This window comes from Condylostylus longicornis, unplaced genomic scaffold (assembly GCF_029603195.1).
Source record: "Condylostylus longicornis isolate FDR11 unplaced genomic scaffold, ASM2960319v2 ptg000048l, whole genome shotgun sequence".
Lineage (NCBI taxonomy): Eukaryota > Metazoa > Arthropoda > Insecta > Diptera > Dolichopodidae > Condylostylus > Condylostylus longicornis.
Window position 1 is genome coordinate 5,678,495 of NW_026578017.1, and position 19,725 is coordinate 5,698,219.

Here is a 19,725-nt window from a genome sequence, read left to right on the forward strand (position 1 = left end):
TGAAAAACTCGCAAACATGTGCCGCACCAGACATTTTTGTGGCACATGTTATCACAAAAACTAGTTTACTTTTAATAACATTTTAAATCTCAAAAATGACATTGTTTACTTATATATTACATAATGTTATTTACTTATTTACCATTAGTATATGTAAACAAAAGCAGTGGTCGAAAGTAAATTGTAAATCATTCCTTGTATTCTTTTGGGTCCTAGAGTCACGTTGTAATACAACACAAAAATATATTGTTGAGAATATAGTGAGCATTTTTTTCCATTTATTTTTTGGTATAAGTCTTCGCTATGAGGTGTTGTATAAAAAAATTTACATACAGATACGTTCATATATCTTACTTTATTATGTATTTATCACACATGCATCATATAGAGACATAGACTATAATAATTATAATAAAAATTATTTTCTTATTAAAATTCATTTACCAGAAGAGTCATGGCGTTTACCATACTATTTTGGAATTTTGTTCTAAACAACAACTATTCGATTGAGAAGATATTATTGTAAACGCATGACAATTCATATTCAAACAACCAGTGTCCATAAATATTAGTGATCACACCTTCCCAAAAAAATTTTTTAAATTTTTACCATAACATTCACTTAATTACCAATTTTATAAAAGTTTATGCACTTCATATTGAAATTCTGCAATATTTTTAATCAGAACTGTTTTGTGAGTTTGGTTCCGATAAATTTGTTGCATTCCGGAACGTCGAATTTTTTTGGTGTTGTTGTCAATTTCGATATATTAAAATGACAAGCCCTTCCTTCTTAACCATAAACATATCAACAAAGTTTTGATAATAACCAAAACATTAAAAAAAATTACCTTAATTTTTAACAAAATACTTTAAATCGTTGCATTTTTGACATTTACCTGAAAAAGAAATATAAAATAAACATTAAAAATAAATTTAAATTTAAAGAGTCTTATTTTAAATTTATTTTGTAAAAGATATTTATTTGGTAACTACGTATTTAGTTTTTACCGTCCGCGTGGCACACAACTTAGGTGAAAGGAAATCTTTTTTCTATATTCGGAAACCGTAAATAACCTATTTTTAGAGAGGTGTTTGTTTGTCTATGAATATTTTGGCCTCATGCTTCTCAAGTTCAGGACAACCGATTTCAATGAAAATTTATATTTGTACTTACTTTGAACATATTACGAATTGATAAATTTTCATGCACTATAAACAAATAAAAAATCAAATCAATGGAAATTTAACATTTTATTTATAGAAAGGTAAAACAACAAAACTGTAAGTTTTATGAAAATATCAGAGTTCAGAAACTAACAATTAATACTGGGCGATTTTACGAGTACATTTAAATGATATGTAAGAAATTTAACGGAATTTTTTGAAATTAAATATTTGTGTTCTATTCCTGATCGTAAAATTAGCTGAAGAGAAATTAACAATTTTAATGCAGCCAATTGTTTTTATATGGCAGCTATGACATGTGTTAAAGAAAACTCAAGAAGAAGAAAAATGTGTAATCATATTTTGCGTGACGTACCTACCAAAATCAGTGTGAATAATGTAGTACAAAATAGTCAAGCCTGAGTGGGGTTATTTAATACTACATTATTAGTTTTAGATAAGCTAAAACCTTTGAAATAAAAGTTATAGGCGTCCGTAAAGAGACCTTCAAAGATTTGTAACATTAGCATTTTTTCAGTAATAAATTTCAGTGAGCTATTCTAAAGGTCGCTGAATTAGGTTTCATGAGATATCGTTAATAAGAGTTTGCTCCAAAAATTTATTGAACAAAATTGATTCGGGAAGTATAGTCACGCCATTAGGTTGAAGACGTCTTTTAAGTAGTGAATGATGCCACAAAAAAATCGGTGACCTGACGTATCTGATTCTATAAGACCCTGAGAAGGAAAATTTTTAATAAATTGTATAGAAAGTTTTATGAAATTACCATGTCGTGATGGTCTTAAAATTATGTCGACATTATAAAATTTTTAAGCTTTGAGTCTTCTTTTATTGCACGAAGAAATTTACCTGTTGTATGTATTTAGAATAGTACAGTAACGTCTACTGCAACGGATTTCATAATTTTAAATTTGTTAATACATACTTGCTCTAAACCTGCTATCTCATTACAAATTTTGGAAGTTTTAATTCAATAATAATATTATACATGTATATACGTGTATGTGTATGAAAAATAAAATGAAATTGTGTTTTGAAATACTTGCTTTTTATTTTAAAAACTTGACAGTATTGCATTTTAAAATCTTTTACAATCATTTCGAATTATTCTACACATTTAAATTTTATTTTTGAAATTTTATATTTAAAAATTAAAAATGTCAAAATAAAGAATTATGAAACTGGAAAAAAGTATTAAAAACAGTCATAGCCTTTTATTCCTGAAATAGTTTCTTGCTTCTATTCTTCTTCTTAGCAGAATTCTCCATCAAATGTTTTAAAGACAACTTCATTTACTTTTTATTTTCTTTGTTTGCATTAAAATACCAAAGTCTTATATTGCATTTTGAAAATAATTGAAAAGCAAGAAAAACAAAAACAACAAATACCAAATAAAAAAAAAAATAAATTTTAAGGAAAAATGATAAAATAGAAAATGAAAACTCTAACATTGTTACAAAAACGTCTCGATAGCAAAAACTATGTAATGACATTATAATAAATATAAAAGAAACCAAGGGAATACCCAAAACCTAAAATAAAATAGGAAAAACAAAAATGTCCTTATACTCCAAGTTAACTGTTATACAAACGCCTTTGAAGAAAAAAACTATAAAATAGTAACAAAGTTAACATTTTCAATAATTCTCAGAATATTGTCACGTTGTTTATTATATTGAACTGGGAACACGGTCTAACATTGTATAAAAATAATTTTATAATTGTTTTTTCTTTAAGTAGGACCTACTTACAATTGTGCGGACCGTACAATGAATAAAATAAGAAATTACGATTAAATTTAAAAAAAAAAGAGAGTTGACCGTGTCAACTATGTGATGTCCGTACGCATGAATGATTTTAAGTGCTGTGTTTTGATTGTTCCATAAGTTTATGGAAAATTTCAGCACAGTTATTTCAATATTATCCCTAATATAAGGCCAAACGACTTTCGAATTTTTATGGCAGCATCACCACAAGAAAAGAAGTAATGATTTTTATCGCACATAACAGCCCTAATGATACAAGTAAGACAGACGGCCAGATACGGTCTATATTTCAGACCATTATTTTTTAACGTTACAAAAGGTAAGATATAAATTTAGTATATTATAACACACGTTCTTTTAACCGCTTTTAAAAATTTTTAAAATTTTAATGGCTAATATTGAATTTGTAAATTTTTTTAACTCGCGTATGTGAATCTCACCATTGAAAAAATTTCCCCCATGTTTGCAATATTGCAACATTATTCAATGGTTGGCACAAACTTTAAATCATAGTTAGTAAGGTCAAGAGTTTTGTTTTCTTGTTTATCAAGTTACTATTATTTATAAAATAGGAGTCTTACGTGATTTCTCATATCCATTATCAGTAATAATATAAATGACTTAAAGCATATCAACAGGGCTAAAAGTATGTAAGCAAGTATGTATGACTAATGGCTTGAAAAATCTGATCGAATTCGGAGTTTAAGAGAAATTCAAAAGAAATTTAAGGAGGTGCATGTATGATCAAAAAAAAGTACTTGAACTTGACCCAAGCAACCTAAAGAGCAGTGGTTTTCCATAAAAATAATTGATTGGAATTAAAAATTAATGTGAATACTGAATATAAACATTTGGTATCTTTAAAAATTTCTATGTCTCTCTTATTTTAAGATATTTTAAGAGAGATTTAACATCAATTTTCAAATACAAATTGCGCGAAATTGCAGTTTTAGATTTGCATTCAGATTTTAGCACTTTTCGATTTAGATATTCTTTAATTCGGATGTGAGGTAAAATGTCAAATAATATGAAATATACCAATTTACCCTACTGCGTATTGGAATTTTTTATTGTAGAATTTTCCGAGGTATTCAAAAATTTAAAGTATTTATGCATATAAATTATAATATTTGTGTATATATATATGTTGTTTCCTTGTATGGATACTATAGTAATAAATTAATACTTTTATGCATTCTAAAAATCAAAAAGACATTCCGAGAGATAAAATAAAACACTTTTGGAATGTTAAAAGTGGATGATTATATTACCAGCAATATAAACTGACTATATTATGTATGTATATGCACATTATACATGTACATACACATTACATTCAACATACATTCTTATATGTATGTACACATAATATAAAATTTTGTATGTATGTTGCAAATAATGCAGAAAATCGAATTTTTTTTTTGCGATAACAAAGAAATTTTTTACATTGTACAGGGTGCTGAATTCCTATTGTTTATTTGAAAAATATGATTTTTAAGGGAACTTTATAACTCAGTTAACTTATAAGACTTGAAGTGAATATGTCTACATATAATATGTTTGTTTTACGCATTTTCATACTCGAACAGAATTGTTTTGTTCATTTGTACCAGCCAGACTGTATAATTTCATTGCGAAAATCACAATAGGTTTGGAATATCGTTACACAATTCACATATTGTAGGAGTAATGGAAAGGGATGAAAAGAAAAAATTGATTATTCGACATGAAGAGTTGTGGAAGCTTGTCCACTGATTAATTTTTTGAGTAATCAAGAAAGCAACGACGTCTTCGAATACTCGAATATGGGAAAAACAATATTTATAATTAACTTATATAACCACAAGAATTTTTTGATACAACTGTAAGCTAATAGAAACTTTTTCTATTAGCTTAAGAAACGGTTAAGTAGACGAAAACAATTTTCACTTTCTATTGTAACTTTAAATGCAACACCTTGTATATGAAAAAAAAATGGCAAAATTTATTCAACTAGCTACATAGAAAATATATAGATGTCACTAGCAGGAATCTATAAAACATAGAATATTCAAATAAAAATACTCTTTGAAAAGAGTGGAAGAGGGGTAAGGAAGGAGTCATAGTACAATAAGGAAAAATGAATATGTTTTAAAGCATACGAAAAATAGAAGTCACATGTAACAAAAGAGAAGAGAGACAAAATAGCAAAAATGATAAGAGAAACATGATATCTAAAAATATTTTGTAGAGAAACAGAATGACAGAATGAAATTATCTGTGCAATTGGAAAATTATAAAAATGTATTTGTACTTGTATGTATAAATAGAAACATATTTAAACAAGTTTATGCATTCTTGTACATTATAAAGAACAACAAAGAATACAATTGGTATCTATTACATGGAATGAATTACAGGTGTATCCCAAAAGGGATCTGTTCAAATGATTACTTGAAATACTTTTTTTTCTCCTGCTGTTAAGCTTTTCGTTCGGTTTTTTTTTTAAGCGAATGAGATGAAAGTTATTTTCACTTTTGTTGCACATCTTATCGTAGCTTCTATAGAAAAATATACCGTTAATAATATCAATCTATGCCAATATTTCGAATTAACATTCAGCCACGTATGTCATTACGAGTGTATTATTTTATTTGTGAGTTCAAAATTTAGGACGTTTTTGTTACTTTATGGGTATACAAAACGAAAATAAAATTAAAACATCAGATTGGAAAATTAGAAAGGGTTAAGCATAAGAAACTATACTTTTTAATACTCAAAACAAAAAAAGCATGAATTTACAAGGAGTATGCAAAAAAACGTCTTAGTTGTTTGAATGAAAATTTTTCTTTATCCCCGGATTTTTGTAAAACAAAGAAGAACTTGGAAATTAATTGATTTAAAACCATTAGAAACCATTAGAAATTCAATGGAAAGAGAAAAAAAATTTAGCTCAATTTCATTCTTTTCGCTATGCTTTACAATTTTCGAACTACTATATATTACAAAATCTAAGTAGTTTTTGTTTGCAAAAGCCGAGTCTAAAATATGATACTTTTCTAATTTGTGCATGTAGAAAGTTGTCATAATTGAAATTATTTTATTATTTTTTCAGTAACGTCCGCAAACCATGAAAGATGTGAGTCTCTTTCTTTTTGCTTTTATCTATTTCTCTATCTGTTGCAGTTTAGTCTATCATGATCGGTTACTGATTGACAAGGTTTTGTAATTTATTAAAAAACAATAATTTAAAAGCTTTATTATAAAGAATAGAATTTTATATTTTATCAAATTTTTGGCGTAAGGCTTTGTCTCGAGTAAACTGAACATAAAGTCAAAATATATTTAACTAAAAAGCACATAAGCGTTTTAAATGCCTTTTACTGCAATATGTGCTCATTAAAGCCTTTAAAGTATCTTCTTGTAATTGTGTTGAAGTGCAAATAGCATAAGGCTTAATAAAATCAAACAGATTATAAAAACTTTTAAAAACCTGAAAATAGTAACGATAATAAATTTTTGACAATAGAATATTTTTCATTTAATATTTGGATTGGACTCAATTTGTTTTTTACCGATTAGCATTGTATACAGTAAGAGAAGTATCTAGAAGTTATTATAATACCAAATTTTATTTCTTGAGTTTTCCACCGAAATTATCTAGCCTGTCTTAGGGCAACAAAATAAACTTTTTGCAGTTAAATGTCGTCGTACCTGAACGAACGCATTGTCTATAATGTACCCCGTTCCTTGATTTACATAGTTTTGTTGTATATATTTTATAAATAAAGTGTTACATAAGTAAAAATCTACTTCAAAATTAATTACAAATAATAACATATAGTTTTCAAAATTAATAATAATAATTATTATTAATTAATAATTAAACTTATATTATAATTAATAATTAAACTTATTAAAAATTAATAATAACTTATACTTTTGCACTATAAAGAAACTTTCTGTTTGGATGTGACTGTATAAATTCTTGCAACAGCTGACATATAAATTCAAAAACAATTAATCGTCTTAGACACACACAAATAAACTTTAGCAATAGGTCCATTGAAGTGGAGATAGTGATTCCTTTTGTCAACTGTTCAATAGCTTTTGAAAAGTTATAGCCTCTTAGTCTTAAGGTCCTAAAAATGCCCTTTTTAATTATTTATTGTAACAAAGCGGCATAGCATAATTAATCTTTAAAAAACCAAAATGGCCGCTAAAATTAACCGTTATCTAAAATCCGTTTTTTTTTTCAAGTTTTTTACATTTATTTACTTTACTTATTTCGCTTATTTCATTTCTGCTCTTCAGTTATCGCCTTTCGCTTGTAAAGTCTAAATTTTTGACGCGTTATATTTCCGAAACTGGAAGCTTTTCCAAACTTCTATAAAGAACTGGAAGCTTACATGAAAATGCCATCAAAAAATATAATTATTTTTCTTAATTCATTCAAATTCAAATAAGCCCTTCAATTGCACTATTAATGTATTATCATATAGAACAGATTGTTTTGAACAGCAGTTATTAAAGGGAAAAATGCTACTTTACAAACCATTGGTTTGAACCATCTTTATTATTTTTTTTTTTTTTTCAAAAACATAGATTATTTAAATACTGCGTATTCAAAATATTCTAGTTGTTCTTTTTAATACTTAAATTTTTTTTCAAAAATTTGTACGGACTTTTACGTTTACAACTTAGAAAAAATTCTGAATTCAAAATGCCAAGAATAAAATTCAAGCAGAGCAAAGACCTGAGCTGTACTATCCACGAAATATTTTCTGTATTAAAATTATAAATGTACCCACCTATGTATATATTATTGAATTTAAACATCAAAGAAACGAAAATATTATAAGACTAGATATTAGGTCTTCATCAATATTGAATGCTAACAAAAAAGGATATTAAAATACAGAAAAATCTGAGCAAGAAACGGAATAATGTGAGGAAAGAAGCAATAATTTTAAAAATCGATTTTATAATAGGCATACGTCCCCCATCACCACAAATTGTTCTATAAGAATCGAAAAGTGTCGCCGGTCCTTAAGTTTGTTGTTTTATTTTTTTTTATTATTTTTTTGTCTTTTGATTTAATTTCGTGGATTCTTTATGGAAATTGTTGTTGTAATATTAATTTTTTACTCTCCTTTTATCTTTTCTAAGCTAATTTCATTTCGACCTAATCTGTATTTTCTTTTCTGTTGTCATTTCACACGAAGTGTTAAAAAATTTATTAAAACGTGGAGCAGCACACATAAAGAAAACAAAAAAAAAAAAGAAAGCCAAAGAAAAGTGGGAAAACGGAAAATCCATAATAATATTATCTAGGAAAAATGTTTTTCTTTTCTTATTTTTAAATTTTCTTCTTTCTTTGTTTGATCTTGTTATTTTGCTTTTTTTTTTGTTGTCATTATTCACTTTTTGTCGCTCTAATAAAGAATTTCTCGTCAAGCATATTTCTTTCTTTTTTTTTGATTTTCTTCTTTCTTTTTCATCCTTATTTCTTTGATGTTTTGTTTTCATCACTTGCATTCCTTAATAGTCTTTTTACTCTATTGAATTATGCAAAAATTTTTTTGAAATGAAAGTGACTTACGTATTTCAGTTTCCATTTTGAAAAAGACCAAGAATAAATCAGGGAATGTACTGGGGTGTTCTTGTTATTTTTTTTGTAACAATATTAACTCGGTATCGTTATCCACTACAAAATAAAATCGTTACTTGTGAAACTGTCATGGTTACAACGACAAATCTTTAAAGTACTTCTATTAATTGAAAAAAATTGATAAGGTCATTTGTCGAAAATTAATCATTTAAATTAAATAAGAAAAGTTTAGATTTTAAAGCGATAATTTTAAATTAACTTTGAAGCATGTTCTAACTCATTTTTCACAGTTATCATGTTGAGGAGCACAAAATGTTGTTATAAGCTGTGAAAGGAATCAGTCAAAACCATAAAATCTAACACTTAGATTACATGTAGGTGTTATATGCTAACATTTTTGTAAAAATTAATAAATACTTTTTGGAATTGATTTATACAATCTAGTATTTTAATATTCCACTATAAGTCTAGTATCTTTTCCTAAATTTAGGAGAGACACTGACGTTGCTTTGTGTGCTTAATATTGCCTTAAAGTTTTTCGTATCAACCACAATTTTATATTTTGCCTCATTTAGCTCATAATTTTTTATCAGTTTTTTTTTTTTTGTTTTTCTCTTCTTACTTACTCATATACTTTTGCAATACTCCCTATAGAGTTTTATAATTTTGATACATTCATGGTTCCTGAATCTTGTTTTCTATTTTTGGTAAAATTTTTCCATTTTGTTCTCTTTAAGTAAAAAGTGTTATTACATATAAAAACAAAAAATAACAAAAAATCGAAAAGAAAAAGGAAATATTGCCATACTGTACGAGTAGTTATTAATGTATGTACGTGTGTATGATTGTCATTTAGTGTGGCATAGGATGGTAGATATGCTAGGCTATAAGCGGCTTTAAAATCTTCTTTTTCCATTAAGTGGTTTTCACATTCTTTTATAGAATTTCGTGTAATATGGTTTTTATTTAGTTAAAAAGATAATTGTGTTACCAGGGGTTTTCTCATTTTTCTCTCTTTCTCTTTAATAATTTTTTTTTTCACATTTTTCTTCTTCTAACTTAACTTAATTTCGCGCGTTTTTAATACGTTTCCTTGTATTTTGTTGTTTTCGTCCATTTTTGTTTTAGTTTTATTTCTTTTTGTTTTTTTTTTGTTTTGTTGAAACTCCAAATAGGAAAATAAATAAAATTATAATTTTTTTTTTACAAAAAAAAAAATAATATGCTTTATGATAATAGTTATTTTATATAGAAGTAGAAAGGTAAAATTCTCTAGTTGAGTTAAGTGGAAAATTATTTAATTTCTCGAAAAGAAAAGATAATAATAAGATTTTTAATGGAATTCATAAAATTGATTAAATAAAAGCAAAGCATTAAAAGTGAAAGGGAGAAAAATTTATGTTTTTTTTTTTTATTAAAATGTAAAGTAAAAAACTTGGAATTTAAAAAATAATTTCAGCTTTCAAAGTAAAGTAATTTTGCAATGATTTTAAATGAATTAAATTCTGAAATTTTTGTACAGCTAAAAAAATTGAATGCATTAAAATTTGATGTTTTCGAGTGAAATAAAAGATTGAGTGCAATAATCCCCAACAATCGCGTTGCTCTAAACCGTTTATACCATTACACTTCAGAATTTTAAGAAGTTTGTGTAAAAAGCTTATTAGATTAACTTTAGTTTATAATAAAATTTTGTTAAAAAACTAAAAGGTAATTTAATGAAAAGGGACAAAAAAAGAGATGGAAATATGTATACGTTCATGTTATATTTGCTCATCGTAAGAATCTGCGTTGATTAAGACATACATCTGGCAGTTTGTTTATAATTTACAAATTGAGTCAATTAAGTACATTAAATTGTTGTTCAAAATTTGTTAATGCTCATACGCAAACTCAATTCTTTGAGTAACCAGAAAATTACTTACTTCCTTCTAGTTTTAAAATGGCATCTAAAAATTATGGACTCTTTTTTTTGATATTACAAGATATAAGTACCTACCTAATCATAAAAATGTAATCAGTAAAAACAATAAAATTTTCCTTTATAATAAATGAAATTTTCAAAATAATTTTTGTGCTATAATAAACTAACATAATTATTAAACGAATTACAAGACCTTTTTCTATTAAGCCCTTGAATATTCTCTCTAATTTGCCATAATTTTTATAACGCATGGTTTGCAAAATTTCCACAACAAAAAATTTCGACCTTTTGACAAACTCTTTTATTTATATTTAGCAAAATACAAGCAGAAAGAAAAAAAATACTTTAAAATTATGATTCTCTTCAATGCCTTCCTAATCATTTTACGAGTTAAAGTATAGAAAAAAAAAGGTCTTTTTTAATTTTCATCATCGAGAAGAATTTCCATTTCATTGATTTTTGAACGACCTTCAATACAAATTTAAATTTTGTTGACGACATGATTTATTTATTTTGTTCTCTTTTTATACTTTATTTTTGTCCTTTTTTATTATAGGCACTGGTAATGAATCAATGTTGTATTGATTTTTAGTTATTGAGTTAAAAATATTTTGTTGAGTAAATTTGAAAGGTTCCACGAAGAAAATGAGACATGAAAAATGTTCAATTCACGTAATTATTAAATGAACTTTTAAAAAAATTCTTAAGATTTTTGGGTAGTTAGTAGTGACATAAGCTGTTTTTAAAATTTGCTTTTTATTATGAAAATTCAAAATTTTAAGGACAATATTATCAAAGTTCATTATAGATTTTAAAGGATTTGCCTTTTTGCGAAGAACACTAAGTCTTTTGATTAAAATCTTTTTCATCACTTTCAGATTAATCTAATTTTATAGTAAAATTGCATTTTATTTAAAATAGAGTAAAGTCGATTGAAGAATTTGCTCCATTTAAAATTTATGTCTAAAATATGATTGTGATCTAAGACCACTATGATTATTCACTACAAAATCTGCTTATCTGCAAGATCGCGTGATGGTGTGTCGATAACGCGAAAGAATTTTTGGGGTGATTTTTGAAAAATCTGCCAAAACAATATTTACAAGCTTTATGAAAAACATTACAGCATTTCGTCCTGTAGCACAAAAATATTCAAGTTAAACGTGACTATAAATAATTCCGTACAGTTAGGCAAACAATATTTAGTTGTTATAAGGAAATTAAAAACAACTTGTTTACTCAATAATGTTTAACTTTCGATAACCTATAGTTTCCATTAGATTGATGTAGATTGACTCAAAATTTCTTAAGTTCTTTTATCTACACAATTAAATGCAGTATAGATGTAGTACATCGAAAGAATGATGAAGATGAATCGAAACTTCTCTGTTGCTTAACTCTGTCTTTATAAGTCAATAGTCGTACATGGAAAATTCTTGGTATTATTCAATTAAAATTTTTGTGATTCATTTGAGAAAAACTCATAAATTGGGAAAGACTTAAATAAATATGCTCTTCATAGAACTTGCATTTATTTGCACAATGAAGTTGTATAAAAAGTTGATGAGATAATGATGTCTTAAAGATTACTGACATTATTATTTGCATAATGATAGAACAGTTCAGCATTCCATTAAATATTTCACGACAATAGCCTTGCAAGATTTATCAAACAATGGAAATCTATATGATTTCCTCTGAGAAATTAGAAATGAAAAATTTATCTTCCGACTAAAATGCATGCATTTTTTAATTAGGTTTGAAATATTATGATTTATTTATTTATGTAACTTGCTTTGCAAAATTATATATCCTTTGTGAGATTTTCAATCTTAGTTTCTTATTACAATCGTGTTTTGGGGTTAAATAGAAACCAAAAAAATGAAGTCAATTCATAAATTATAATATTGCAATATTTATTAAAATCCTTGATGATTCTTGGATTTTCTTCTCAGACCTGTTGTATATTCCCTTACTGGAATTGTTACTCATACCACTGAATGTACAAATTATTCTATTGTCTATCATAAGGATTGATACTTTATACAAGTAATAATGTCATTACGATACGAACTGTGATAAATTTACATTATTCATCAGCTTTTATGGCTTTTGGTATTTTGGTATTGGTAAAATTAAAAGAAGACTTCACCTGGAAATTTTAATTGGACATATAGTTAAAAAATTTTACATTAACGCTGTTTTACTTACAACTATCCAATTAGAAAAATTAGAGCAGATGTGCCCAACGTTATTATTACAAGTATATTGGGCCCAACGTTGTACTTGCTTTACACGATTGATCTCGCAAATAGAGAATGCTACGGTAGCCACTTTTGTTGACGATACTGCAATATTGACAGTATGATCAAACATTGACGATTCAACAAAAAAATCGCTGGAGCCAAAAAGAGCCAGTGGCCGAAAGATTGGAAAATAAAATTGAATAAACAAAGTCGGTTCACATAAAGTTCACCAATCGAAAAATAGTGAATCCACCACAAGTTAACTTAAATGGAACGAACGTCGCAATCCATAACTCATTAAAATACCTAGGAATGGCTTTAGATGTCAAGCTAAGGTGGAAAGAGCATATAAAGAAGAAACACATACCATATACGTATATACCGCTAATGCGGTATGGTATATACGTAACAGTGACATTCACAGGTTCTTTAATAATTGCTTTGGTTGTAGATGAAATTGGGAGTTGTGCTACAAAGCATTGGACTCGTCTAGAACAGCATGTAATTATAGAAGCAGCTCGGCTGCTAGACAATGGCGTTATCACAGTAAGACTTTAACGAACAAGACCTTTCGATTTAACACGAAATACCAATTTTCTTATGGAAAGTATTTAATTCCTGTACGGAAAAACCAAGTAAGCGCAGAGTTAATAGTTAGTCTGTGGGACCAGTTTTATCCGTTTAGAGTTTAAGTGATTGTTTAAGGTAGGAGTCACGCCCCCCAACTATCGAAGGGAAAAGGCAGGTAGTGCTGTCTTTCTTCGTCTTTAGGGATTTTTTCACCTAGTAGAAAAAAAAATTAAATTATTAACTCATTACTCAAGTTAATTATTAACTTGCTGATTGAGATTTTGAACAAATCTGTTCGTTAATTAATAACTCCATCTACTAAAATGATTAAATTACTATTACTTAAAATAGCAAAGATGCTTTGGTAATAGTATATTTTTCGGATTTTTTTTTGGATATGAGCAAAAATAATTGATGTGCACCAATATGCATATGAGTAGATTTAAGTGGAAATCATATACGATTCTCAATAAATATTAGTTTAATGTTTTTTATGAAAGTAATAAAGATTTTTCATTCAACTTGTAAAACTAGTCCTCACTCACTCTTATTTTTGTATGGTACTGGTAAAATAAGCTTATAGACTCATTTTTAAATATTATAAATAGCTTATACACTCATTTTTAAATTTCCAACCGCAATTCAAGACAGTTTTGAAGTATTTTAAAAAAAATGGGTGGAACCTATAATGTTGGTAAAGTTGGTGGCTGCAATTTCATAATATAATGAGAACAGATGTAGTTTGACCCTGTTAACTCTGTAATACCCGTACGAATAAATGATTTTGAATAACAGAAATAATTGGAATACACTTTCATACAACTTCTTGCCTTTTCTGTCTAACGCTATTTCATACATAAATCATAGTTACCATATAAACTCATACAATCTAAAAGAGTTTCACTGAAAATGATGACCACATCACCAAATTCTTTTGCTCAGCATTTGTGGGCTCTGACGGCACAGCTTATATAGTTATGTGGCAGCTACTAAGCTAAGATCTCAACAGCTTTTAATAAATATAGCTGCCATTTTACCATATTTCTTTTTCTGTGAAATTTCGGTATTGTATATACCGAAAAACAGTTTGAACCGTTGAACAGTTTGAACAGTTTTCAAGATATAGCCAAATAACTTTTGAAGTTGTATGTCAGCTAGCCGAACTAGTACCTCGATCATATTCAGTTTAAATCGGGTTAAGGCATTTATCAGTTGTAAAAATTTGCTTAACTTAGCTCAATTAGTTTTTGAGTTATCGACGGACACAAATAAACTCAGAATCAACTAAGTTAAATCAACTCAGAATTCGACGCTGATTAAAAGCATACCCTTGAGCCTATATATCAGACCATTAATTCTTAGCGTTATAAAGGGAAAAGCAAATTTAGTACACTCTTCGAACATACGTTCAAACGGGTATAAACATGAAAGTCGAGAAAATTTAACTTCAGTCAATGCTTTTTAATTCAATGCATGTATGTAGTCGTATATATATGGTATCAATGGAAAAGTGGCTTGAATTAAAATGGAAAAAAAAGTTTATTCATTTTCACTTTTTTGCAAAAAATGCTGTAAAATTAAAAACTTTACTTATCGTATTTAATAAAATTTCTCAACTGGTTTGTAATTATTCATTTGCAAATTTTTAGCATAATTTCTGAGCAGTCCCGACTATATCATATCTGCAGTTCTGTGTACAGATATTCATTTTTAAGGATTTTCTTAAAATCAAGTTATAGCGATGTGTTTTATCTCTCCCTTAAGGTATTCAACCATCCAAAGTACAATTAATCTAACCAGTGAAATAAATTTCATTCTTTCAAATAAAATATTTTCTTCCTTTTTTTAAAAATTTATTACTTTGATTAATATTTTCTTGATTAAAAAATTCTTTCTTGAAAGGTATAGACGAAAACGTGAAAGTTGTAATAATTGGGAAGTAATTTTTTGCGTGAATTATAATTGAAAATAAGTACTTGCTTTAGACTGGAAGCGATTTAAAAGATTTATTCTCAAAATTTATTTTCTAATTGAAGAATTTATTCATTACTCTTATAGCATTAAAGCAGTACTCGATTTGTTTAAGTAATTGTTTGAATTAAAGTTATTGTTTTGCTTTAGCACAACAGAAATACTATATTCCAAATATATCTAAAAGAAATTAGGTTCTGTTTGAGAAAATAAGTAGTTGAAATGTAGTATATGGAAATTTACATTTTGAAATGAAGTGTTATGGTTGCTGACACCCGTGCGACAATTTAACCGCACTGCAAGTAGCACAAATGTGCCGTTTTTCTACAATAACTTCTTGAACGTTCGACTAGAAGTCACCTTTTTAAATCTCCACCCAGTTCCTTTGGGAAATCTGTCTCCGATATCAACCTTCGACACCTGGTCAAATCCCGTCACGCTAATCTAACCTCACATGACCAGGTAAGGGTTTGGCCCGCAGAAAGTTGGAATTAAATTTTAATTTCGCTTTTGTCTATCTTTCAGCAGCTGCGACACAATGCGCTGAGGAGTAGCCCCGACCCGGACGTTTTAATCCTCCAACGGCTCGCACCTAGTGTTAATCGTCGTCAGGAATTTCGGTATAAAAATTGCATACAAACTTAAAAAATATTTGTATAAAATGTCAATGAACTTTTATTAACAAACAGGCAAGATGGAAAGAACTTACTAAATCTTTTAATATTTTTATGAAAATATTGGAAATAACCAAATAACCAAAGGGCTTTAATTCCTAACCAAATTTTAAACGTCAAGAAGAATGTTCGATTCAACTCTCTTCTTTACAACTAGTAATCAATCTTCAAAAGCTTAATCGAAATGGTGATGTTGCGGGGTTGAATAATATGATGTACTACGATAAGATATAGTTTAATTGAACAGGTGTATTGCAAGTACTTAGACGGAGGGAATCTTATATCAGAATGATCTCCCAGTATTTTGAATAATTCGAGCTAATTCAAAGTTTGCATTTAATAGTTTTATTCTTTTTCATGTTTTTGTCCATGTATATGTCCCTATTGTACAGTGTGATGGTTATATTATTTAATTAAAATTCATATTGTTTTGTAGAAATTTTTCTTAAAATATACTGGAATATTTTTATTGTAAAATAAAAGACAAAATCAAATGAAACTAGAGTAAAAATAAATCCAAACAATTTACACCCTCATTTAATTTCTTCGTAGTTGTGTTTTTGTAGTTTTTTATTTTTCTAATTTAATCCTTTTGTTTTTCTAAATTTTTTTTTTAATTTTGTTGTTATTGTCATCATTTTTTAAGTAATAAAAACCAATTACATTATCAATTTGAAAATCCAAGTAAAAAGGTACCACTTATATCGATTTGTTATAAGATGATAAAAAATGTAATAACACTTAAATTGAAAGAGAAAAAAAGATGTTTAAATAAAAGCAGAAAGGATATACAAGTATAGAGAAAAGAAAAAGGATATGAAATACATATAATATAAATATTTTAATAATATAATATGGACACCTAACAAAGTGATCCTTAACAGTTATTTTGTGTATTGTGTCAAGTTTTATGCTTTTTATTGTACACATAAATTTATAAATAAAAAACAGAGTGTGTAATTAAAGCTAGTTAGAAGCAGTATTTAATTCCAGTATTGTAAAAATATGAATGCGACATTAGTTTTTGAAAAATGTAGTTGATGAAACCCATAGGTAGACATAAACATAGAAAAGTTTTTCGATAAAGTTAACTATATTTTATAATTTTGCATAAATTTAGGAGAAGTGTTAGAGTAATAATGTTCGGAAAATTTGTACTAACATAAGATTTGATGAATTTTGTTTGCTAAATATTTATGTACAGATGACTGTTACATTTTGCCACTTATTGAAATTTAAAAGATCTTATATAGAAAGAGTATAGAAATGAAAATCGACACTTTGGAAAGTTTCGGAACTAATTTTTAGAATTTTGTGAAGTTCAGGAGAAGGAGAGAAGTCACAAAAAAATTTTGATTTGATAAACTAAGATATTTTTCAAAATCTTAAAACTGTTAAGTGCTAGGTTATCCAGTGTACTATTTAATTATATCATATAAAAATTTTAGTCTTTTCAGATGAGTGGATTGAAAAAAAGAAAAATTATTTTTTTGGGTTTTCTCTTTCTTTTATACTCGTATTTATACATTAATTGATTAATGTAATTAACTTAATTAAGAAAGAACATTTGTACTAGTAGCTACAAGTTTAATTGCATCCATCATTTATCTGGTGCTCTTAAAGAATTCAACTGTAAGTTTGTTTGATTTATAAAACATTTTGTTAAAGAAAATGAATAAAGGAGCCAATATTATTCTTATAAGAAACCTACATATAAAATTCAATAGCATGTATGATTTTCAAAAATTTTTATAACATTCAATTTCAAATCAATGAAGAAACTAAAGTGAAAAATATTATTAATGTAACGAATCCATATTAAAAATTGGAAATAGCAACACTCCATTTTGAAATAAGAAAATAAATATCACCAAAAAATTAACACGACGACGGCGGTGGTGCAGTGGTACCCAACGTGTTAAGAAAATTTTAGTATTTAGTATTAAAACTTTCACTTAACGAAAAACAAATAGAAGCAAAAAAGAACAACAATATAACACATCTCTGTGGCTTCATTTTTCCAAGGTTATCAATATGTTGCGTCTAAATATGGTTGCTAAACTATATAGACCTGCTTCATGAATTTTAAATTGTCTGTAACTAAAAATCGCTATAATCGTTGCTTTTTGATTGTTAAATACAATAGCAAAATTAATTAGTTAGCAGAAACAGTGGCTACATATGGATGAATGTAAAAGTTCTTTTAAAAATTCTTTTTATGTCGGTTAAATTACTCCTAATTATTAACCATATAGTCCTGCATCTTCTCAAACCACCTGTATTTTTGAAATTCTACTATAGTTTGCGTTCTATATGCTAATTAATAATCAAAAAATTTTAAAAATAAAAATTTATGAATAATTTGAACTTGTTTTGCTGATGTTGTAGCTTAAGTTTGATTTTTATTTCCTTATATGTATTCTAAGGCTATTGTTAGTAATCACAATCAAGTAACATAGTTTTAAGAGAAATAAAACGCAAGACCATGATTTTTACTTTTTCGAAAATTTTTAATATAATTAATTTCGGTAAATTAATTAATTAAAAAAAAATTAAATTTAAAATTAATTAATTTAATTTTCAATTTAATTATTTTTAAATTTAAAACTATCTACTAATACTGTTTATCTGATCATTGGTGCAGTGGTTATGGCACCGGCCCTTTAACCGAAGGGTCTCGGGTTCAAACCCCGGTCAGGTCACTATAAAAAATTATATTCAATATTATATAACTTAATATGCAATACTAATAAATATTAAAAAACAAGTAATTTTCAAATATTCATTCGATACTAAAAACTAAGAAAAATAAACAGTAAATATTAATAACCTCAAATAATTAATATAAATAAAACTACGGCAGGCTAGTCACCTACCTAGCTAACTCTCTATGACTATAAGAAACTAGGGCATGATAGATATCATGCACTAGCCCTATACTCCTCCTAGGAGTAAAGAAGGAAAAAAAAAAAAAAAACTAATACTGTTTACAGTTTGCTTCCATCGTAATTAATCGAGTTGGAATGAACAAATGACTCTTACTTACGTCTGATATTGTAAGTTAAACACTTAAGCTATAAGTGTTTTAATATCTTCTTAGATCTTTTGCATGTTATTTTTAATGAGATAATAAAATGCGTAGATCTCTATCTAATAAAAATATTTCTATATTAATTTTTCCTGCTTTTCTTACTAAATATATTATTATATGGATACTCCATGTTTCAAATTATTAGTGGTTTTTAACTACTTGGGAATGCATACGAATTATCTGCATCCAAATTTCGAAAATTTCAACAAATATTAAATTTCGCGTTTTGTTATTTGCTGAATTATTCAAATTAGCTGAATTACTCAACTTTCATAAATACAAATACTTTTTTAAGGATTTTGCATTTGAACTTAAAAAAAGCATATTTTTAAGTGCAACTTCTTACCCATTATTTCCACAAATGTTTGAGAACTTACACTTAATGTGCTATTTTAAAGTGGTTAGCACCAAAATACAAAATGCAATAACGTCTACCGTTTAATTGCTATAAAAGAAACATTTCCATTACTATTGATAAAACATTTAAATATTATTAAACACTCTGTAGTTTTGTCTATATGCATAATATGTGCTTCTACTATAAATTTACTATGTGTTTATAAATATTTTATTTGGGATTTTCAATAGCAATAAATGCCAACATCAAAAGGGAATGCAAAAAAAAAAACCCGATATCAAAAATTGTTATTTAAAAGGTATAAAATGGGTTTTTCTTTAAGTAACTACATAAAAAAAAAAATTAAA

General features: G+C 27.0%; 1 long non-coding RNA gene across 1 annotated transcript in view; it reads right to left on the reverse strand.

Moving 5' to 3' along the window:
• Nucleotides 1-592: 592 nt before the first annotated feature.
• Nucleotides 593-19,725, reverse strand: part of LOC129610835 (uncharacterized) — a 52,527-nt gene continuing 33,394 nt past the window's right edge. Inside the window, exon 3 of the long non-coding RNA XR_008697108.1 lies at nucleotides 593-899. This is a non-coding gene — a long non-coding RNA (uncharacterized LOC129610835). The remainder of the gene's footprint in view (nucleotides 900-19,725) is intronic.